This window comes from Aegilops tauschii, chromosome 2, assembly GCF_002575655.3.
Source record: "Aegilops tauschii subsp. strangulata cultivar AL8/78 chromosome 2, Aet v6.0, whole genome shotgun sequence".
Classification (NCBI taxonomy): Eukaryota; Viridiplantae; Streptophyta; class Magnoliopsida; order Poales; family Poaceae; genus Aegilops; species Aegilops tauschii.
The window spans coordinates 169450711-169475251 of record NC_053036.3 but is presented as its reverse complement, the minus strand read 5'-3'; positions in this window follow the sequence as shown (position 1 = coordinate 169475251).

The following is a 24541-nucleotide window of genomic DNA, read 5'->3' as shown; positions in this document are numbered from 1 at the left end:
GGGCTCCAGCGGAGCTGTTCTGTCGGGGAAACATCCCTCCGCGAGGGGGAAATCATCACCATCGTAATCACCATCGATCCTCTCATTGGGAGGGGGTCAATCTCCATCAACATCTTCACCAGCACCATCTCATCTCAAACCCTAGTTCATCTCTTGTATCCAATCTTTGTCTCAAAACCTCAGATTGGTACCTGTGGGTTGCTAGTAGTGTTGATTACTCCTTGTAGTTGATGCTAGTTGGTTTATTTGGTGGAAGATCATATGTTCGGATCCTTTATGCATATTTATACCCCTCTGATTATGAACATGAATATGATTTGTGAGTAGTTACGTTTGTTCCTGAGGACATGGGAGAAGTCTTGCTATAAGTAGTCATGTGAATTTGGTATTCGTTCGATATTTTGATGAGATGTATGTTGTCTCTCCTCTAGTGGTGTTATGTGAACATCGACTACATGACACGTCACCATTGTTTGGGCCTAGAGGAAGGCATTGGGAAGTAATAAGTAGATGATGGGTTGCTAGAGTGACTGAAGCTTAAACCCTAGTTTATGCGTTGCTTCGTAAGGGGCTGATTTGGATCCATATGTTTCATGCTATGGTTAGGTTTACCTTAATACTTCTTTAGTAGTTGCGGATGCTTGCAAGAGGGGTTAATCATAAGTGGGATGCTTGTCCAACGAAGGGCAGTACCCAAACACGGCCACCCACATATCAAATTATCAAAGTAACGAACGTGAATCATATGAGCGTGATGAAAACAAGCTTGACGATAATTCCCATGTGTCCTCGGGAGCGTTTTCCTTTATATAAGAGTTTGTCCAGGCTTGTCCTTTGCTACAAAAAGGATTGGGCCACCTTGCTGCACCTTGTTTACTTTTGTTACTTGTTACCCGTTGCAAATTACCTTATCATAAAACTATCTGTTACCAATAATTTCAGTGCTTGCAGAGAATACCTTACTGAAAACCGCTTGTCATTTCCTTCTGCTCCTCATTGGGTTCGACACTCTTACTTATCGAAAGGACTGCGATAGATCCCCTATACTTGTGGGTCATCAATGCACGCTCAATAAAGATCATGGGGAAGTGCAGCGGACGAGAAGATTACAACAATTATTCCCTTCCACGCGTGTTCGCGCACTGTTTGGGCCTGGCCCAACGAAGCCTCACATCCGTGTATGGCCCAGGCCCGGGGGCTCCTGTCGGTGTACTAAAGTTTGGGCTCTTTAGCACCCCATACTTGTGCACGGGCAGTCGTAGCCACCTCCGCGGCAAGGCGTGAAGAGGGCGAGCGGGACAGATACAAGACTTAGAAAAAACAGCCAAGTTAGAGAATAGAGGACGAGTTGGACCCCTGGCAAGATCCTTGCCGGGGCGGCTTGTGAGACCCCGGCAAGGTCCTTGCCGGGACGGCTTACAGAGCACCCACTAGAGCACCTCCCTTGTGGTTAGGAGTTCTGACACCATCGACAACGTCAAGACCAGAATCCAAGGGCACACGTAATGGCGTACAGATCTTTGTGAAGGCCAGAAGACGAGACGCCAACAAGATCCCTGCCGAGGACGCCCATGAGGCCCCGACAAGATCCTTGCCGGGGACATCGGCAAGACCACGGCCAGACTCAGCTACCCAGTCACCACTCCAGTACGGGGGGCTGACCTGTCAGCCTGGCAGGCGCCCACGTGGTGGCATGCAGATCTTCGCAAGGCCCTGCCACCTCTCCAGCGCAGCAGCTGGCCAGCCAACTTGGCACTGCATGCCCCATCGGCATGGACGCGTGTCGAGACGGGGCGGGGCGGCAACGGACGGGATGGGCTCACTCCCCGTCCGCGATAAAGCTAGAGGGCACGTAAGTGGTGCATTTAATGTGTTTGTCCTTAGATGACCCAGATAAGCATGTATACCGTAGCGGTTTACAGCTCCTGCATACATTGTAGTTACTTTACACCTCCTGTATGCCACTGTGGCAGCCCCTTGGTCATATAAAGGAGGGCCACGGCGTACTGGAGGGGGACTCGGCTTTTTGGACCTCTCGGCCCAACCTGCATGCGTAGCATCGAGCCGAAGCTCAAGAACACTCAATACACAATCAAGCAGGACTAGGGTTTTACGCATCTCCGCGGCCCGAACCTGGGTAAAGACCTGTGGTGTTGATCACTAGATCTGGTCTTTGCTTATCCCCTGCCAAACCGTAGAAGGGACCCCCGTGGTCGCATAGGTGTCGTTTCCCCGACAGTTGATGTCTTCATGTCAAATTATAGACTATTGTTTTGAATCACCTAAAGTCCAAATGTCCATCCTACAAAAGAAAAGAATATGTGATGAATATGGTATGTCGCGGAATTGTCACGGAAGATGTCCTAGTGTGAGGACTTAGTCGTGAGGCCAACACATCTATGTGGTAGCTTGAGAGGGGTTGATCGGGATGAGAGACGCGAGGTGGATCAACACACAAGACAAGGATTTAGACAGCTTCGGGCCCCGGGAAACATCATCCGGTAATAGCCCTACATGCTGTTTGTGGCTAGGTCTCATTATGCTCATGAGGGAGTCACCCTTAAGCCGGCTCTCCTCTAGTTGTGTCTAGCCTTCAATTTTATTTTCTGTCCCTATTGGGGTGCCCTGCCCCTCCTTATATAAGTTGAAGGGGCGGGTTACATGACTAGTCCTAGTAGGATTAGGATTACTCTATTACAAGTGGAGTCCTAGTCTTGCTTCCTTTGTAAGGGAATATTCCTTACGCTTTTCCTCTTAAGCCGGCCCACCTTAACATGAGCCGGCCTTCTGGGCCTTGGGCCTAGTCCTCTATCTGACCCACCGTCGAGGCCATCAGTGAGTCGCCATGCTCGTGAGTCGTCAGACCAGTAAGCCACCAGACTCGTGAGTCGCCAATCCTCCGGCGGGTTACCAATGAAATGCCAAGTCCCAACCGGGTCATATATCCGGCCGGGTCATACCGCGGGGTATATACCCGACATTAGCCCCCAATTTAATTTGGATTTATCTATGTTAAACAGATCCTATAAAACAAAACACAAGAACAAATTTGACAGATTGTGCTCCGGGTTAAGAATTCTTGTAAGCCAGCACCTGATCATCCTTAATTCCAATTGTCATTTCCTTCTTCTAGAAAATCCGGGTCAATAGGCCAGCTTCATACTCAATTTGCTGACGTTGGTTTCTCATAGAAATATTATGAAGAATAATTCATTTAATTCAGCTCCCAATGCTTAAAAAATATTGGTCTTGAAATACTCATCTGATTTTCAGTCGCCTTGAAGATGCAGATCTTGCCAATTTATGATTACCAAAATTGCCGGGTTATAAACAAATGATGCCGAGTCATAATTGTTGCCAACGCCGGGTCATAATTATTGGTGACGCCGGGTCATGATTGTTGCAGACACCGGGTCAATCTGGTTTTCTCAAAACTGAGAATTTGAAGATATTTCTCCCTTATATCCATATTACCTTTAGCCCCCAAGTCTTGAGCAGAGCAAAGTGATGACTTAAGACTTGCTTCAATATTAATACTACCACTTTGAACAAATCCATGTTGTTCATCTCAGTCACTAGTAAAAACTGAATATTCCATATATGTAGCCCCCAAGTGTCGGGTTGTCATGCTTGCAGCAACCTGGGACTTGTAATTGCCTTATGCTCATAAAAACTTCAACCAGCGTAGCCCCAAAGGGCTGGGTCATTATGCAATAATGAGTAGGGACTTTGTAGATATACTCATGTAGATTTGAACAGCAATGTGTAGCCCCCAAGGGCCGGCTTAGTAAGATAATACTGAGCTGGGACTTTATATATACTTCATTGAAAATAATATCATATGATGTAACCCTCACCATGGGGCTCGAACCCACGTCAATAAGGTTAAGAGCTTTGTACTCTACCAACTGAGTAGTGGACCTTTCAATATAATGGATTAAGACTTGTGTACCTTGAATTGTTGACAGGAGCAATTGGTAGCCCCCAAGGGCCGGCTCATTACAATGTGATGAGTCGGGTCTTCAATAAGGTGAGCAAAAAATGACTTTGCATTAGCCCCAAGTGCCATGGTGCATGCTTGCAGCGACATGGGACTTCCATATTTGATATAATCATGATTTGAATAATGTAGCCCCCAAGTGCCGGGTCGTAAGCCTGCAGCGACTCGGGACTATTCCTTCCATTGTAGAATAAATCATATCCATTGATAAATAATAGACATTGCGCTGAAGCGACTTTGAAAACCTTAATCATAATATTGGTTATTGATAACCATAAAAATCCAGCCATGTTGGCTATTTAAGATTTGAATAATATAACCTGGTTTGAAAACCGGTTCCTGCACACAAACAAATCACAAGTGCCCTGGCGGTTTACCGCGGGGCGGGTCATGATGCCTGTGTTAATCCACTGGTGACCATGGAAGTCCAGGGCAGAGGGTAACATCCCAAATATGAGACATAGAAAAGGCTGATTGGCCTGATTTGTGAAAACTATATGGTAAGAAAAAAGGGATGATATAAAGCCAAAATGAATAAAAAAATCAAAAAAAAATCGAGGCTTTTGCAGGCCGCCAAGCCAAAGTTTCTTCTTCAATGAAACTAGCCTGATGGCCACTCGAAGGTACGCGCTTTCCGTGAGCCGGCTCTTACATGACCCAATCGACATTTGAACCCAGATAAGTTCAGGTCTTATTTAAAGATAGACTTATCAGGAGTAGCATCGTGCATCACAGGCTGATTTATCCAAGTTTCAAGGAAGGCGGCTTATGAGCCTGGATCAAAACTATCTGTAAGCCGTGCTCTCACATGACAACCCAGCGTTTTAACCTTAACAAGCTCAGGATCTTTGGTGAATACACCATAAAAGATTGATTGTTAAGAGTTCGGTGGGCCAATTAGGATTACCTGATGAAGAAGCAGCTGGTATACAGGTAGGATGACCTGGAAAGGTTATGTGCTCTTTGGTGAATACACCTATGTTTGAACAAAATAACCTGGTCAAGAGGGTAGTAATGCTATGTTCTCTTTGGTGAATACACCTATGTTTGAACAGGAAGCCCCCAAGTGACATATTCGGTCAAGAGGGTAGTAACGCTATGTTCTCTTTGGTGAATACACCTATGTTTGAACAGGAAACCCCCAAGTGACTTGTGGCATTGAGCCGATCAAGAGGGATATTCACAACTATGCTTCAAATATGAGCAAGAAGCCCCCAAGTGACCATTAAGATAAGCCAATAAGGCAGGATACCCATGTTTGAACCGCGCATCATGGCAACAAATTCTCTTTGGCAACCTTTAGTTTTTCCTGAGAACTCGAACTTTGCAAGAGATAATTCTTCTTGAGCCGGAATTTTAAACCGGATATTGAGAGCTTCAGAGCTTTGTGGGAGATAGACTTCCCTTGAACCAGAATCCTTCTTTTTAAGCCGGAATTTTTCTGACGGCCTTTAAATTTTCGCCGATATGGCGGTAGCCTCCGGGACCGGGTTATCTTCCCTCCAATGACCCGGGGTCTTGAATCTCACAATGTTTGCTAAGTCATGTCATCGTAGCCCCCGAGTCCTAAGACTACTCGAGGAGTTGGCTTGAGACTGTCCATGCTTGACCATGATATGACCAGTGGATTGCTGGAATATGCTGAATCTCAGCGGGTTATAATTGACCATGTCCATTGACCCATCCGGTGTAGGTAAGGGCCATAGTTTGATGGTCTCCTTTGCAATTATGTATTCTGGATAAGAATGTGCACAAACAAGAGTAATTGTTTTTGAAGAAAATAAAAGTATATCAATGGAAACTTGACAGGATAGATTTCACCTGATATGTTTTACCAAGAATTATCAGCATGAGACGGCGGCGGTGCGACGGGTGGCTCAACGGAGGAGCGAGGCACCGGGCAGCTCAACAGGGCGGCTCAGCGCCAGTGGCGATTAGGCCGGGTCAATTCAGAGCAGCAACCCGCTCAGCAGCGGAAACGGTGGCTCAATCGGCCGTGTTGAAGACGAGCCAAGGCCGGCTCTGGCGGCGGCTCCACGAGGTCGTGGCGGCTCGACGAGGCCGCGGAGGTAACGGCCTACCGTAGCGGCTGAGGCGGCTCTGTGTAGTGCATAGGCCACGACGGAAACATCAGCTCATAGCAGAACACAACGGAAACCGCGGCGGCTCAGCGGAAACGCAATCCGGGTCGGAGGCAAGGAGAGGCGACGGCGGATCATCGAATCCAAGATGAGGCGGCGCTGGCGACTTACAGCGACGGGGCGACTCGTACTGGGCGGCCTCGCGGAGGGACGGAGGCGCTCAGGCAGTATCATGACACGGGAGCAGCAGGAGGTGTTCGTCAGCGCGAGGGACGGCGGCGGCACAGGCGAGCTGAGGCGGCTAGAGACCCGAGGCCGCGGAGGTGACTCGGCGACTTGACACGGCAGGCCGGCTCGCAAGTGGAGGCGGCTTAGAAGTGGCGCTGGAGGAAGAGGCAAGGCTGGAGAGGCGCCAGCTCGTGGGCGGCAGTTGCCGCTAGCGGCGGCTCGACACGAGGTCCACGCAGGGCGGCTCTCCGGCGGTGGCGCGGTAGACAGCGCGGGGCGGCTCTCCAGCAGCGACTCGGACAGCCGTAGAGGCAGGGGCAGCCGTGGTCAAAGAAGAGTGACCCGCCATGGGAGAGGGTGCAGGCGGATTCAGTCTTGGAAGTGGCGGCTTAAAGCACGACGCGGTGCATGACGGCAACAGCTCCAGGAGCCGCGGCGACTGCGACTCGCGGCAGAGGCAGTGAAGTGCGGCTGAGCCGGCGGCGGGTTTGGAAAGCGCCGGTGCAGCGGGGGCCGCGACCGAGCGACAGTCGAAGGCCCGTCCGAGTCTATCTTGGTTTTGAAACAACTACTAACTCCTTTTCTTCAGTAGTACTTTCCTTAACACGTCTAGAAGTTCATCAAAAGCTACGGCAACTTTAAGGTCAGATGTGACCCTGATCTATTTTTTCACTTGAGCGATGCAGGATCATTGTTTTTTTTATTGTCTCCATGTACAGACTGCGATAGCTATAATCTTGACTGATGTCCGATTCATGATTTGATGGCCCGATTCTGACTTGTCCTGTGTTTGCACAATTGGTATTCTCATCTGACTCGGTCAACCTGCACTTGACGAAATAGAGACTCTATCCATGCTGGTTTCGGCGAGCTATGTATCCGGACTCGACGCGCTGGCAAAAACAAGCAGCAGCGGAGAACAACGTTCTTGGCGGTTTGTGATTGGTCCGCTTGCTCAAACGAGCGGCGGTGACTTATCTTGAAGTCCTATATTGTACTAGCAGATCCAAAACTGACTAGCGAATTGTATCACCCCTGGCTACGGCTCTGCTCAAGATTTTTCCGAGCCGGATTATCCTGTGTGATTGTTCCATGCCAGAGCTTTACGAACTTCTTCATCCAAAAACTTGCGAACTTCTCGAACCCTAGAAAAGATCCCTCCAAGAACTCAACACCACCGTGCGTCTGGCCCCACGGTGGGCGTCAACTGTCGTGGAATTGTCACGGCAGATGTCCTAGTGTGAGGACTTAGTCATGAGGCCAACGCATCTATGTGGTAGCTTGAGAGGGGTTGATCGGGATGAGAGACGCGAGGTGGATCAACACACAAGACAAGGATTTAGACAGCTTCGGGCCCCAGGAAACATCATCCGGTAATAGCCCTTACATGCTGTTTGTGGCTAGGTCTCATTATGCTCATGAGGGAGTCACCGTTAAGCCGGCTCTCCTCTAGTTGTGTCTAGCCTTCAATCATATTTTCTGTCCCTCTTGGGGTGCCCTGCCCCTCCTTATATAAGTTGAAGGGGCGGGTTACATGACTAGTCCTAGTAGGATTAGGATTACTCTATTACAAGTGGAGTCCTAGTCTTACTTCCTTTGTAAGGGAATATTCCTTACGCTTTTCCTCTTAAGCGGGCCCACCATAACATGAGCCGGCCTTCTGGGCCTTGGGCCTAGTCCTCTATCTGACCCGCCGTCGAGGCCATCAGTGAGTCGCCAGGCTCGTGAGTCGTCAGACCCAGTAAGCCGCCAGACTCGTGAGTCGCCAATCCTCTAGCGGGTTACCAATGAAACGCCAAGTCTCAGCCGGGTCATATATCCGGCCGGGTCAAACTATCGTGGAATTGTCACGGCAGATGTCCTAGTGTGAGGACTTAGTCGTGAGGCTAACGCATCTATGTGGTAGCTTGAGAGGGGTTGATCGGGATGAGAGACGCGAGGCGGATCAACACACAAGACAAGGATTTAGACAGCTTCGGGCCCCGGGAAACATCATCCGGTAATAGCCCTACATGCTGTTTGTGGCTAGGTCTCATTATGCTCATGAGGGAGTCACCGTTAAGCCGGCTCTCCTCTAGTTGTGTCTAGCCTTCAATCTTATTTTCTGTCCCTCTTGGGGTGCCCTGCCCCTCCTTATATAAGTTGAAGGGGTGGGTTACATGACTAGTCCTAGTAGGATAGGATTACTCTATTACAAGTGGAGTCCTAGTCTTGCTTCGTTTGTAAGGGAATATTCCTTACGCTTTTCCTCTTACGCCGGCCCACCATAACATGAGCCGGCCTTCTGGGCCTTGGGCCTATTCCTCTATCTGACCCGCTGTCAAGGCCATCAGTGAGTCACCAGGCTCGTGAGTCATCAGACCAGTAAGCCGCCAGACTCGTGAGTCGCCAATCCTCCGGCGGGTTACCAATAAAACGCCAAGTCCCAGCCGGATCATATATCCGGCCGGGTCATACCGGGGGGTATATCCCCGACATGATAGGTAGCATTTCACATAAAAATTTCTGTTTTTATCATTTACCTACTTGAGGACGAGCAAGAATTAAGCTTGGGGATGCTTGATACGTCTCCAACGTATCTATAATTTTTGATTGTTCCATGCTATTAAAGTACCAATCTTGGATGTTTTATATACAATTAGTAGCAACTTCACATCATTTTTTGGGACAAACCGATTAACCTAGTGCCAGTGCCAGTTGTTGTCTTTTGCTTGTTCTTTTACTTTGCAGAATATCAATACCAAACGAAGTCCAATTGCCACGAAACTTTTTGGAGATTTTTTTCTGGTGATAAGAGACCCTGGAAGCTTATGGATCACACGAGAGGAGGTCTGTGGGGCCCACTAGACACCAGGGCACGCCAGGGGCCTCTGGATGGCCCTGATGGGCATTGGGGCCCACAGGCACCCCCTTGACCTACCTCCACCTCTATAAATACTCTAAAATCCCAGAAATCCTAGGGGAGTTGACAAAATAATTTTTCCGCCGCCACAAGTTCCAGAACCACGATATCCAATCTAGAGGCCTTTTCCAGGACTCTGCCGGATGGGGCTACGATCACAGAGGGGTTCTTCATCATTCTTACTGCCCCTCTGATGATGCGTGAGTAGTTTACCACAGACCTACGGGTCTGTAGTTAGTAGCTAGATGACTTCTTCTCTCTTTTTGATCTTCAATACAATGTTCTCCTCGATGTTCTTGGAGATCTATTTTATGTAACTCTTTTTTGCGGTGTGTTTGTTGGGATCCGATGACTTGTGAGTTTATGATCAGATCTATCCATGAATATTATTTGAGTCTTCTTTGAACTCTTTTATGCATGATTTTTATAGCCTTGTATTTCTTCCTGATTTATTGGTTTGGTTTGGCCAACTAGATTGATTTATCTTGCCATGGGAAGAGGTGCTTTGTGATGGGTTCGATCTTGAGGTGCTCAATCTCAGTGACAGAAGGAGACATGACACGCATGTATCGTTGCTATTAAGGGTAACAAGATGGGGTTTATTCATACGTGAGTTTATCTTGTCTACATCATGTCATCTTGCCTAATGCATTACTCTATTTTTTCATGAACTTAATACACTAGATGCATGTTGGATAGCGGTCGATGTGTGGATTAATAGTAGTAGATGTAGAATCGTTTCGGTCCACTAATCTTGGACGTGATGCCTATATACATGACCATTGCCTTGGATATCGTCATAATTATTTGCTTTTCTGTCAATTGCCCAACAGTAATTTTTTTACTCACCGTATGCTATTTTCTCGAGAGAAGCCTCTAGTGAAAACTATGGCCCCCGGGACTAGTTCCTACCATATATTAAAACCAAAAATATCTTGCTGCAATTTTTATTTATTTATTTTATTTTGTGTTTAAGTTAGATCTATTTATCAAATCTCATACAATTTAATCTATATCAATACCATTGAGGGATAGACAACCCACTACTGCAGGATGCTGCTAATGCGACACTACGATCAGAGACCCTTCGAGAAACTGTGTGCGATGCCATAATCGCAAACGGTGCTGTATGAAAACCGTCAGAAATGTGTAAAACATTTGCGATGACGGATGCATCAAACACGGTTCAGGTTTTAGTTGCATGTGCGATGAAGGGCATACGGTTCAGTTCAACGAACTGCTTGCGATGAGGAGGAACAAAAGAAACGGGCAGCCAAATGGAGGCATGTGCGATACATAGCATACGGTTCACTCGGATGAACTGTTTGGGATTAGGAAACACAAAAGAAACAGTCAGCCAGATCAAAGGTGTGTGCGATATAGGGCATGCGGTTCACCCGGATGAACTGTCTGCGTTGAGACATGAGAACAGAAATGGTTCAACTTAACAAAATGTGTGTGATACGCGGCAAACAGGTCTATAATCATAAATGTGTCTGAAGACCGATAAGAACACAGACGGTTGCTGCTAATAAGACATGTGGGTTGTGAGCAAACGATTGCTGGTATACAGTTGTGAGTGATTGATGAAAACATCACTGACGGGTTCCATTGTTTAGTCCGTGTGCGATGTGATTTTCTTTGTCCGCACACCATCTACGTTCTGTCTACAGAGCATCAACATATATACTTAAAAAGACAGCATTGCATAACCAAATTAAGCATACAATTACACAAGTGACTACACACATAACATTTGCACCCACCAAAGTAAGCAATTACATGCATACTAAAGTAGGAGAAACAAGGATCTAATCATCTACTTATTGTTGCGACGACGCTTGCCATTCCCTGCTTCCGGCTGGATCCCTGGCCATTTTGGGGAAGGAAGGACTTCCTCATGTCAACGATCCACCGGTACATGTCGTAGCTCGTGTACGCCTCCTTGGCCGTGTACACGATGTGAGCTTTGTCGAGTTTCTCCATCCAGGCCGAGTGCCAGGCACGCTTGTCCTTGTTGCACGAATCCTTCATGTCTCTGTAGTAGGGGTCGATGATGGCCTCGGCAAGGTGAACCAGTGACTCCTTCTCATGCTCATTGCTGCCCCAGATCTTGTATTGGCCCTGGATGTCAAAAAGATTCTGGCAGGCGATGCCCGAACTCTCGAGCGCCTTTACATTGTTGGTGATGTCCACCATAGCGAACATGTAGTGGGGGCTGTTCACAAACTTGGCGAAACGCTCATAAGGCCTTGTGGCCAGGCAGTGGTGGTAGACGAGGACGTGGTGGCGCACGCACATTTGGGCGACGGCGACCTTGGGATGAGACCCGGCATGAGCGCGGGTGTACTCGAGGTCGAACCCGACCACCTTGTACTTCTTCTCGGCAAGCAACAGCTTCATGATGTGGATGGAGTGCTCCGCCCAGACCGGGTCATTGATGTACACCACCGAGAGGTCCATGAACCTTCTGTGGGTGTCCACCACGGCACGCATGGTGAACTGCTGCTCGTCGTTGGCAGCCGCTCGGAGCGCCATTGGAGCCGCGCAGGATACCCTCTAAGAATTTCTCGTGATGGGTGTGCTTCTTGCAATGGTGGGGCGCGATCGAAAGGTTGAAGAGACACAAGGGTAGGTTAAATGGCCACTGTAATAATAAATGGGGCCGGTCGGCCTGTAATCGTCATGTCTTGTCACGGTGTTCATAGCGGAGGATTCCAGAATCCAGTGCACGCTTGACAACACCGCACCCCAGGCGTGGACACTCGAGTGCGATAATTAATTCTGCGCTCTACAAGAAACCAACTATGTGCAATAATGTCGAAGATCGCAGTCGAGTTAGCTATACAGATTGTGTGCTGTGAGATTGACAAGGTAAACTAATTCAAGAATGGTTAATAAAATCTAAGACCATTGCATATTAAGGTCAAAGTAGTGCTAGCAATATACGAGTCTCATACGATGTCATTTCAACGATTGTACCACAAAAGCTCGAAATGTTACAAGGTTCAAATTCCAGAGTTATATGGCTCAAATTCGAAGATTACAAGGTTCAAACTGATATTAGAAATGAAATTCAGCTCATCAGCTGCAAACGCTCGCGCTGATGCGCTGAACATGGATATCAGGGAGGTTCAAACTAATATCACCGCTTCTAAGTCTGGCTTCGAAACCTCACAATTTTTGCAAAGGGGTCAGCCACTGAGAAGTCAAGTATGGGGTTGACCCGATGACTTCCGATTACTCTGTCATCTGAAGTTCCAAAATGAAATTCAGCATTTTTGGAGCCTACTCCATTCTGCCGCAGGCGCCGGCGCTGATCAACAGACCATTCATTTTTGCGAAATAAATGTAGGGCAAACCTCATTTCCTTCAGCACCCTTGTTCTGAGAACAAAGAACCTGGCCAATATAATCTCTGATAAGGTCCCTCGGTAGGAGTTCAAAGTAATTTCTGAGAGATGCAGATCTAGGCATTTGACGTGATTGTTATATTATATCACATTATCCACCATTGGGCCTAATCTTATCTGCAAAAGAAGAAAACGTGTTAGTGCCTACATGCAGTTTTGAACATTACTACAGGACTAGCTATTTGGTTTGCAGGATTTGTAAAATGCACTAACATGCCATCTTCGATCTGACATGATTAACATGGGCATTTGATTACATTCTAGAAAAATGTAGCCTTCTTCACAAGAGGTTGGAGTGGATGAAAAGTTTCCTAAGAAAACTAGTACAGATGAATCCAAAGGAGAAATACTTATTGATTGTAACCATATGGATCAAGTTACCAATATGGGGGCATGTATGTACTGGAATCCTCCAAAAGAACCTTCAGAAATCGTAGTACATTGTCATTGTAAACTTGGAAAAAGGTGTCACAAATTGAACTCCCTTATGGTTAACATTTAACAGGAAAGGAACATCACCTCGATATATAGCTTCTCCAGGCACGGAAAGCATCTCAGGAAACTGACAACTTGCTCCAGGTTGGGCCCGATAGATTCTAGTGCCAAGACCTTCACTGTGCGCAGTTTCAGGCTCAAGCTTGTCGGAATCATTTTCTGAATGACAGATGAACAGACATCTTCAAAATTAGAAATAATGTTAATTTGTAGAAGGAGAGGTAGAAGGCGGCCGTTGTACCTGAACGGGTGTGGATCCAATAACAAGTTCGGAGTATTTGTCAGACGAGTAGCCCACCACTATCAATTTCAGCGCAGAAATGACATTGATTCTTGTTGGACCTTCTTGATCAACTACAAGTAATCTCTCAAGTGCAAGTGTGTCCTGGATGACCATACCGTGCTCCACCTTTTGTGATGTCCCCCTGCCGCACCAGCAACACACATAAATAGTCCGGAGAGTCATGGAGATGATGTGGAAGGTACTCAACCCATTGATCGCCTGAAGATGAAGGTACTCGAGTGCAGTACAGCCACGGAGCAGGCGCTCCATGTCAAACTTTGAGAGGCAGACGGCGACAAGCTCGAGGTGCTTTAGTCATGGTAGAATAAGAGCGGGTGCGTCATTAAGGGGCGGGAAATGGTAGTTCCTGAACTTGGCGACGCGCAGTGTGGGCGCGAGGCGCAGTGCGGACGTTGGCAGCGACCGCATATGCCCATCATCAAAAGTGAGCTCCTCGAGCTGATCTAGGGCAGGGGATCGGAACCAGTCGTCAAGCTTGGCTCGGTCCTTGACGTTGGAACGGAACTTGCCCATTCTAAGGCCTTTGGTTGGGCCAAGGTGACTGCCGAGGATCTTGGAGAACGCATCAAAGCTTTTGCGATAGCCATGGCAGAGCTCGTGGGTGTCGATGAGGTCGAGAGGGCTGGCGTTCCATAGGGGGCGCCACCGCCAGGAAAGGAGGGTTGTCCGCGCCCCATATTTGATTGGGAGGAGGGAGATGATGACTCTCAACATATCATCGGGGAGGCTGCTGATTAAGTCTAGGCTTGCTGGAGTCGCTTGCGGTTCTAGCTCGCCCTACCTCCGCTTGTTGGCAGCCCCGTTCTCCACCTCCGGAGTCTCCTTTTCAGCGGCGCTTTCTGATAGAAATGGGAGTACAGGGAATATTTAGTTAAAACAGGGCAATAGAAAAGTGTATTGGTAACTAGAAGTTATTAGGTAGGAATATAGTAAGATAAGGGAATGACAATTGGTTGCTTAAATACTACACAATTCATTCGACATTGCTGGGTAAGTCAACATATGCAGATAGTTGAAAAGAAACTTACTTCGAACAAAGTCTGGATGGATGATTTTGTCGGGGAAGTTAGCATATATCTCATGACCAGACCCTTCTATGTGCAGTGCAATTTTAGTGCCAGTTTTCAGTACATAAAACTTTGCAATTTCATTCCAAAATCCAGTGCCAAAATAGGAGTCACCACATTCATCAAGTGTTACAGTAGCAACGATTGTAAATCCATGGTTTGTGCGCAGTATGGCATTCGTGGAGCCTTGATGTATGTAAAGGGAAAAATTGTGCACTACATAATATGTTGCATAGCGAGGGATGTCCTGCAGAAAATGGTAGGGTTGTTATAGAAAATATGGTAACATGCACATATGGGCCCAAATTGAAAGAACTGTACAGCAGTTCAAATCGAAGGACAAAAGTCTATAATTAAACAAATAGGGTAAACATGATGGCATGGAAATATGATAGTAATCGAAAGAACAATACATCATTAATTTGCCTAATATAGAAAGAAGAGGGGAAAATCCTCTTTGACGTATATGGTGCATGTGGCACCTTTTATCCAAATGTAGCAATATTTAGAATATGTTCAGGAAAGTAGGCCATGTCAACCGATTTAGGGTGAGATTGAACATACCGCACGCGTCCTCAAGTTATCTGGTACGATGAGATGGAATCTCTGGCGACAGTCGCCAAGTCTTGAAGTACCAGCGCACTGTACATTCTATGAATGAAAGAAAACCCTCAAATCAGCTCGAATAAAAATGAATTCATGGCGATTTCCGCCGGGTGATTAAAGGAGGGAGATGAACTGGGATAAGAGATGAGATAATATCTCGTTAAATTAGTTACCTTGATGTCCATGAGAAAGAACCCTCAGTACGGCAGATTCCCCTACCGAGCGGAGCTGGGACGACCGCGAGCCGCGTCGAGAAAGTCAATGGCGATAGGCGGCGGCAAGCGGAAGTGGCGAAATGCGGTGGGCTTTGCTGGCAGCCTGGCGGCGGCGGCAGGCATCGAGCTAAGTGTTTACCGCCGCGATAGGCGGTGCCATGGCATAGACGCGGAGGAGCTTGTGCAAGTGTGAATGGGGAACATACCAGAGGGGCCGAGGTGGGTGGCAGACGGGGTGAGGGTTTTTGTGACGTGGGGATGGTGATGGTTTTCTTTTTCCTTTTTTGAATTGGGTGGTGAGGGTTTTCTGTCCCACAAAGAATTTTGGGGGCAACGGTTTGCTAGAGCGAACCGTGTGTGATTGACGCAGCAGGCAAAATGATAGTCATTGCACACGGTTCCAATTTTGGGAACCGTGTGTGATTGACGTACTACCTCCGTCCTGGTTTATTGGTCCCCCGTTGTAATTTTTACCAAAATTTGGTGAAATATTTAACATACTCAGACATAGATAATAAGCGTACACCTACATAAGCATAGTTCAACCATAAGTACATAGTTCAACCGTCATTAAGCATACTCAAGCGTACATAGTTCGATCCATCCCACATCTCATCTCACATGCGGCCGGCACGATCCTGAAGCTTCTCCAGGTACTCGGCGTACGCGCCATGCGCCATCCTGCGAGAATACTTCTGCTTGAAGGAGCCAGCGGCCCGTCCTCTTGCATGCGCAAGAACACTTAGATACGCGTCATGAATCTTGTGGTTGCAAAATGGGCATCCATAGCCATCGTTCCAGGTCCTAATACGCCTGTTATGCATTCCCGCATAAAGCTCCCTCAGGATTCGCCTCTTGTACCTCCTCTGGGCATCTTCATCCTCGCTGCCCACATCGTCAGACAGCACCTATACATATAGTAAAACAAATTTGGCATCAAATCACTGATTACATGCCGTGAAGTAGGATTAGGAATTTATGGCTATTTATTTATACATATTCAGATATTATGGTTCGATTTTTAAGCACAGTCGTCTATGTATAGACCAATCTTGAAGAAAATAATGGCACAAACATATGTAGGTCATTCAAAATCAATTGTCAAGTCCTGGCTAGGAATTATTAGCACGAACACTAACCCTAGTCAGATTACTAGCAGAAATCATTTGCACAGATGAAACAACTAATCACTTATCACATGTACCATTCAAACAATCAATACACTACATGGATCTAACGAAACTTACTCAGATTTCATGGATTGGGAGAACATAACCACATGATTTGTATTCCAAAAAGGGGGAGGCAGGAGTAACCAGAGAAACCTTATGATCTATTTGACACATAAATGGGTATAGATGACTAACCAGCTGTCCATCGTCGTCGGAGTCGTTGCCGGAGTGGTCGTCGGAGTCGTCGCCGGAGTGGTCGTCGGAGTCGGTGTGGAACTCCGCCTCCGGCTGTGGAAGCTCGACGCTGTCGATGACGTCAGGGTGCAGCGATAACTTGCCGGCGGTGACGGCAACCTCTGTCTCCATCTCCATGCCGTGCTCCGGTGCTTTAGCAGCCCCGGCGTCGCCACTCCCTCCGATGGGGTGCTTGGGCGGCATCCTCATACACTGACGGCTTTGAGGGACTGATAGCGGCGTCGAGGATGCAAGCGGAGAGAGAGGATTGTGTGTGCGTAGCGAGGATGGGGGGTGCGGCCGCTCGGGCGCACCATTAATATGGAGTAGTGGGAGTTGTGGGAGAGAGGCGGGCGGCGGTCAAACCGATGGCTCGCCTCCCGGTGAGCCTGCGCACCGGACTGCTGGCATGCCTACCAAAGTTTCACACAGCTACTCGCACACCTCCCGATGACACTGCGCAGCGAGCACGCCTCCGTTAATTCACACACCTGCACGCACGCCTCCCCGTCTGCCTGTGTGGCGTCCCGTCAACTCACGCCTGCTCGCACGCCACACGGGTCGCGTGGCGGCACGTATATTGTTTTTCTATTTGGATGATTAATGCTGCCGCTTTATTGCTTAACCGAAGCATGGCACGTATCCATTGTTGGTCTAACGCTCACGTTTCGAATAAATAATCCGTTTGGGATATTGGTTCCCAATTATTAATAATCTCTCGTCTGTAATTAGATAAAGATTACATCAAAACTGGTCTCAAATTTGACAAAAAAGTACAATGCCACTTTGTATTGGTGTCCATATGACAACACGATAAGTTTCATGAACTTCAAATAAGTTTTGGATGTACTAGAATTTAAAAATCAAGATTCTCAATGTTTGAAATTTGTTGCACGGGGAGTAAACATGCACCCAGTGAGACACATGTGTTTTTGCAATCCATTTAGGTGCACTGTCACGTGTGCATGTAGCTCAAATTTGATTTTTACACATTATACCCATAGAAAGTCAATCAATGTACTAAAACGTCTTAATGATCTCTGTGAATTTTGTGAAATTAAAATGTCCCTCCTTTGGTAACATGTATTTTCACCTCGGGATAATTAATTTAACATGCATCGTAGTTGCGGTGGATTCGCGGTGTGTGTGTGTGGGTGTGTGCGTCTCGGGGTGGCAGGTGGCCCGCAGTACACTACGAGTTGTGAGCCACCATGTGGGTTGGTTGTTTTGTTAGGTAGGCTGGTGCCACATCAGAGTTGTGAAATTGTTATTTAAAACATTACACAACCCTTTCATACATAAATGTTTTGGCCACATGCAGTCGATGGTTGTCCTACACGACACTCGATACTCGCGTGTGACGCTTTCTGTGGGCCCGCGAGGTCGTCGTCCATCACTTTGACGAACAGCCGGCAGTGAGGTTAATTTGACCAGCAAGATATAATCTTTTTTATTTGTGTTATGGTGGTATATAGTATGCGTCGAAGAGGTGGGAGGGGACTAGCATATATACTATACGTATGCGTCCGTGAACAAGTACACCTCACTCAGTGTCGGGACTTTTTGGTTACCGAGGCACATGCCACATCAAAATTGTGAAATTGGTTATTCAAACATCACACAACACCTTTTTGGGCCACATGCATATATATCCTAGCTAGGACACTCATGTGTGACGCTTCCATCTGTGGGCCCATGAGGCCATCGTCGATGCATGCATGCATCACTTTGACCTACCTCGGGAGAGGTTAATTAATTTCACCATCGATGAGGATTCTTTTAGGTTGTACATATATTACGGCAGGAGCATATAGTATGCGGTGAAGAGGGGGGAAGGGGACCATCATATGTAGTATGCTTGATATGAACCTCGCTCTCTGTGGGTGCATGGTTACGGTTTTTGAGGCATGTGGCACATCAAAGTTGTGCATTTTGGGTATTCAACATATATATATGTTTGGCCCACATGCAAAGCGGTGGTGGTTATTCTCTCGCACCCACTTAAGCGGTTATCAGCGATATCGATGCTTTCCATCTGTGGACCCGCTTGGTCCATCACTTCTTTTTGCCTGACAACAAGAGAGGTTAATTTGACTTAGGAGGGGATTAATATTTTTGCTCTGGGCTGACATGCATGATACACTTTGAGCACACACATATGCATGTGTACGCATGAATCCCTCCCATCGAGTCGAAGTGGCTAGTACAACAACACCATCATGAACCGATCTCGCTCTGTGTGGGGAGATAGTGTATGATTTTTGACACACGCGCCAGATCAATGTTGTGTATTCAAACATGCATGCACGCATCACCTCCATACATATGCATGTAGTGGTTGCCCTCGAACGATACACTCCGTCGCGTGGTTATCGGCGACAAGCCTATATATTCGTGGGCATCCGTGGACATCTATGATCACCTTGACCAACAACAAGATAGGTTACTATGGCGGATTCTTCATTTGGTTAGTGTTATCGTAGTATAGGTCATGGTGAGATGCAGACCTAATTAAGTTTGAGCGCATATACTATGCACGCATGCATGCATATATGAATCCCCGTCATTGGCTTGAAGTGTGGTGTAACATACATATGCATCGTCAACCTAACCCTCACTCAATGTGGGGATTTCTAGTTCGAAATCACGGTGCCACATCAAAGTTGTTCATTGTTACTCAAAAACATACCTCTCCATACATATGTTTGGGCCACACGCATGCAGTGGTTGTCTTCGGGGACTAGCTACTTGCGTGATTATTGGCGAGCTAGCCCATCTCTGGGATCGCATGGACGGACATCACTTTTACCAACAACAAGAGAGAGGTTGTACGACCAAGGTGGATTATTCTTGGTCCGTTTTACGATCCATCTTGGTGAGATATATGCCTCTCTGGCCCGCAGACTGAAAGTGTGTGTGGGGGGGGTTGCTACATCGCACTTCGCTAGGTGAACCTCGGTTGGGGGGCATGCATTCATAGCTTAATTAGGATTCCGTTCGTGGCGACACGAGGGGGTGGGGGCTGCTAGCTACTTCGCACTTTGCTGGGTGAACCTCGGTTGGGGGGAGGGGGCATGCTCATAGCTTAGGATTCCCTTTGTGCCGACACGAGGGGGGCTACTAGCTACTTTGCACTTTGCTAGGTGAACCTCGGTTGGGGGGCATGTGCATTCATAGCTTAGGATTCCCTTCGTGCCGACACGAGGGAGGGGTGGCTGCTAGCTACTTCACACTTTGCTAGGGTGAACCTCGGTTGGGGGGAGGGCATGCATTCATAGCTTAGCTAGGATTCCCTTCATGCCGACACGAGGGAGGGGGGCTGCTAGCTAATTCGCACTTTGCTAGGTGAACCTCGGTTGGGGGGCATGCATTCATAGCTTAGGAATCCCTTCGTGCCGACACGAGGGAGGGGGCTGCTAGCTCTACTTCACACTTTGCTAGGTGAACCTCGGTTGGGGGGCATGCATTCATAGCTTAGTATTCCCTTCGTGCCGACACGAGGGAGGGGGGCTGCTAGCTACTTCGCACTTTGCTACGGTGAACCTCGGTTGGGGGGCATGCATTCATATATAGCTTAGGACTCCCTTCATGCTGACACGAGGGAGGAGGGGGACTGCAAGCTACTTCGCACTGTGCTAGGTGAACCTCAGTTGAGGGGGAGGGGCATGCATTCATATATAGCTTAGGATTCCCTTCGTGCTGACACGAGGGAGGAGGGGGGCTACTAGCTACTTCGCACTTTTCTAGGTGAACCTCGGTTGAGGGGGAGGGGGCATGCATTCATAGCTTAGGATTCCCTTCGTGCCGACACGAGAGGGTGGGAGCAAGCAATATCATGCGCTTTGTGAGAGAGGTGCCACATCGAAGTTGCATTTGGTATTATGAAAATCAAACCACCCTTTTGATACATAAATTTGGTCCACATGCAAGTGTGTTTGTTTTCTGACCCTCTCCCGCGTCATTTTTCGCCAAATTTATGAACATTAGAAAAGTCGGATGATGCAACAGACACGGTTCACTCAAACTAATCTTGTGCCACGCCGGTGCACCTGTCACGACACATCCGCACAGTACATTGGGCTCCACGAGGCTCCCTCTCAAAAATATCTGCCCGCTTCGAGGGTTTTTCTGTTTCATAACACACAGTTGTTATCTCCGGACCGTGTGCGATGTTTCTTGTTCCCAATCCCGCCTGCATCAAAAATATCTGCCCGCCTCAAGGGTTTTTCTTTTTTATAACACACGGTTGTTATCTCCGGATCCTGTGTGATGCACTATCATCAAAATTTTCAATAGCCCGGCATTTCACTCCCGCGTAGTAAAATTTTCAGTACCCGCGTCATTTCCTCAAACACCCCCCCCCTCCACACACACACACAAACCCAAACCTCCTCGGGCATGCGCAAACACACACACACACCCTCCCTCGCTCGAAACCATTGCAAACTCCCCGCCGCCGTCGCGAGGCCTCCATTGTCAACATTTGCCGGTTTGCCCATGCAGCTTACCCACCGATCTCCATACCTAGGCCGCCCTGAGTTTCTTAGATGACGCCTGCCAAACGCCCCCTTTCCCACAGATCCCCATCTCCATCCCCATCCCCCACTCTAGAGCATCGCAGCCTAAGCCCAGCTACGATTCCCGTGGGGCTCGAGGAGCGACTGGCCCAAAAGAGGTGTATAGCGGTCTCTTCGCCCGACGTCGCCGAGGAAGCTGGCGACCATTACTGGCGGCAGGCACTCAAGCAGCGGGCTAGAGTATGTGGGCATGTCTCGTCCGCCGGCTACGACATCGAGGTCATCGACAGCGACGCCCTGAGGCGGGCTATGTCACAGGTTAAGTGGCCCACCCCCAACCCCTCGGGTTCAACCGTCGTCGATCTCATCCATGGCCCCGCCGCTGATCTCCTCTGGCTCGCTGTCAACAATTTGCCATTCTACATCGCCATCGAGCCCCTTTTGTCATTTCTGAAGGACACGTTCTGCGACACTGGCTTGGGATCCACAGCTTCCATGTCAGATCTCATAGACGGCGACCACGAGGAGGGCAACCTCTCCGGCTCTTCCAAGGGGAAAGATCCCATCTGCTCTTCCAAGGGGAAAGCGCCCGTCTGCGACATCAGGGAGGGCACCCTACAGCCGTGCTCTTCCAAGGGGAAGGAGCCCATCTGCGACAACATGGAGCGCATCCAGGGTCCGTGCTCTTCCCACGGGAACGAGCCCATCTGTGACAAGTGAGGAAACCCATGATTTGTTTATTTCAGTTGTTCACAATGTGATGCTCTATATGTGCAATTATTTACTATGCAGTACATTTCATCAATCCAGTTTTAAACATACCGATAGGAAATCATATATTTGCTTGTTGTTAAGCCTGTTATAGCTAGCATATGCCTCTTTTAAAGTTTTTTGATTGTTCGATTGTTTGTAGTTAGCATATGTTCAGTTTCAAATGCTATCTTTGGTTGTTCGTAGTAGGCCTTGTTTATTCCAGTTATTCACAACGTGATGTTCTATATGTGCAAGTATGAACTGTGCAGTTCAATTTCATCAGTACCAGTTTCAACAATACCACTATGAATGACTACATTTGGTTGCTGCATCTTGTAGTTAACACGCCTTTCCATTTTTATTTAACAATAACCAGTGTACTTAGACCGGCACAACACCAGTTTGAATGACCATGTTTTCTTGTTGTTAAATGTTAGGCCTATTGCAGTTAGCACACCTTTCCACTTGTTTTGCTTTACTAGCGTGCTTAAACCTGCACACTAAAGCTATCTTTTGGAGATTATTTTGTCTGCCATGTGTAATTTTGGTTGATGTTTAGCCTGTTCTGCTTAACATGCTTCTTGATGTACCTACACAGGACAATTTTGGGAACGACTGCTGTTTTCCGTCGAGATTAGTTTCATCCCATGGCTTATATCTGCTCACTGTTCAGGATATCCGTAGCTGGTACCATATAGGCCGGCGGCTGATAAGGGACTAATCGGTGAATCGGACTTTTAACTGAATATATCTGCAACCCATTTTTTCCTTAGGTTAACTACGGCCATATGTAATATATCTGAGGCTACATAGCAACATGCACTGTACTTAATGTCTAAATATGCAATCCTAGGCTACATAGCAACAAGGAAGAGTGTTACATTAATGTTCTAATGATGTCTAGATATATGTAGAAGAGCAGTAGCAGCAACAGCAACAACACAACCCTGTTTGGATACTCAACTTAGCTAGAGGTTAGGGTTAGTTTCTAGCTCATTACTAACCCTGAACTAACTCCATCCAAAGAGTTGTTTGGATGGCAGGGTTAGATTGACAATAAATGCACTAGGAGAACTAGCTCCAATTAGCACCTCTTGGGTTGGATACTAGTTTTTTGGGTGGGTTATAGATGCAACTAGCTCAAACTAGCCCTCATGTTTAGATATACTTTTGGTCTATTTGAGCCCGAACTAGCTCAAACTAACTGTAACCCGTGGATACAGCAGCAGATAATTTTTAAGAACGAACTAAACTCCTTCCGGCTCATAATATAAGATGTTAATTCATCTAATATGTGAGTATATTGGATGTTATAAGATACTCCCTCCGTTCCTAAATATTTGTCTTTTTAGAGATTTCAAATGGACTACCACATACGGATGTATATAGACATATTATAAAAGAGTGTTGTACTACATCATTGTGCCATTGCTGCTTAGCTTCTAATATTAACTTGGTGCTTTTAGGTACATGTGTCATTGGTAAAGATCCACGTTTGGACCCTTTCTGCGTATGGGGCAATGAGATATCGATGAACCAGCATCAAGTGAGGAAGCTGATAAAGATTGTTAGTAAAATGGGTCCAAAGATGGCAATTAAACTATTTGTTTACACTTTATCCAAGACAAGAGCGAACTGCAGGATGGTAAGTAAGAACTCTGCAGCCTTCTTTTTACTGCCCATAATGAGTTGTGTTAGATGACAATGTATGAAATCTTATTCCTTTGCAGTGGTTGCCAAAGCAGTTTACTCAAGATTACGTCTCAAACTACATGATTGGTGGGCATGCAAAGGTTAAAGTATTTCTACCAGAACACGATGATTATCTACATGTTTTAATGAAGACCGTGAAGGATGGGCGGTCGGCCATCACAAGGGGTTGGACTAGAGTCGTGCGTGCCTTCTGCATGGAGGAGGGCACAATATGGGCATTCCACTTCACCTTGTTCAGAAACCAGAATATATTTCGTCTCTTTCTTTACCGTCTTTAATAGTACAAGTATACAACTGTGGTTCATCATTCTTTATTTGGTTCTTATGTAATTCTTGAACATATGTACCTATGAATCGAATAATGCATTGGTTGTTTGAACCTGATGGATATGAATAAAGTTGTAGCATACATTCAAATTCAAATCCAAATCCGGTACAATTTGGAAAAGTAGCAATTAAATTATGGTGAAATTACGCTCTCTAGGTTGTTACGGCACACACGGTTGGTAAAACACAAACATTTGCGATATGCACCATAATCCGAGATGGTTCACAGAGAGGAAACGTGTGCAAGCATGCACACAATTGCCGTTTGCAAAGCGTGTGCGATGTCAGACAATATCACAAACGGTGCAGGCAAACTAAATGTTTGTGTTAGTTGCCTTATCGTACACGATTCGCAACCATGAACTGTTTCTGATGAAATATGCATCGTAAATGTTGCACCACAGAATAGCGTGTGCGATAGTTGTCATGTACGCCGATGTTACGACGGTCCGACGTTTCGTAATCCTGTCCAACACTCGTACGACGATTAGCTAATCTTCTTAATGGAGAACAGT